Source organism: Oncorhynchus mykiss, chromosome 17 (assembly GCF_057628025.1).
Source record: "Oncorhynchus mykiss isolate SJ-2025 chromosome 17, ASM5762802v1, whole genome shotgun sequence".
Classification (NCBI taxonomy): domain Eukaryota; kingdom Metazoa; phylum Chordata; class Actinopteri; order Salmoniformes; family Salmonidae; genus Oncorhynchus; species Oncorhynchus mykiss.
The window spans coordinates 9,561,493-9,561,824 of record NC_143038.1 but is presented as its reverse complement, the minus strand read 5'-3'; positions in this window follow the sequence as shown (position 1 = coordinate 9,561,824).

Below are 332 nucleotides of genomic sequence, written 5' to 3'. Positions count from 1 at the left end.
GGTGATTACCCCTGCTCCTCAACCTCTACCTCCCCTCTCTCTCTCTCCCCCTCCCTCTCTCTCTTTCTGTGATTCCCCCTCAGTATGCTGCTGGAGATGCTAATGTAACTGTTGTGCCCATGGAGTGATGAGAGTGCATATCTGTTGGTGGCAGGGATGGCCGTGTATGTCTGTGTGTGTCTTTGTGTGTGTTTTAGTGTGTGTGTGTGTGTGTGTGTGTTTGTGTGTGTGTGTGTGTGTGTGTGTGTGTGTGTGTGTGTCTGCAGCGCAAAGAGGAGAGAGGATGATGCAGGATGAGGGTTAATCCGCATGTATTTGGGGATCCATCAGAA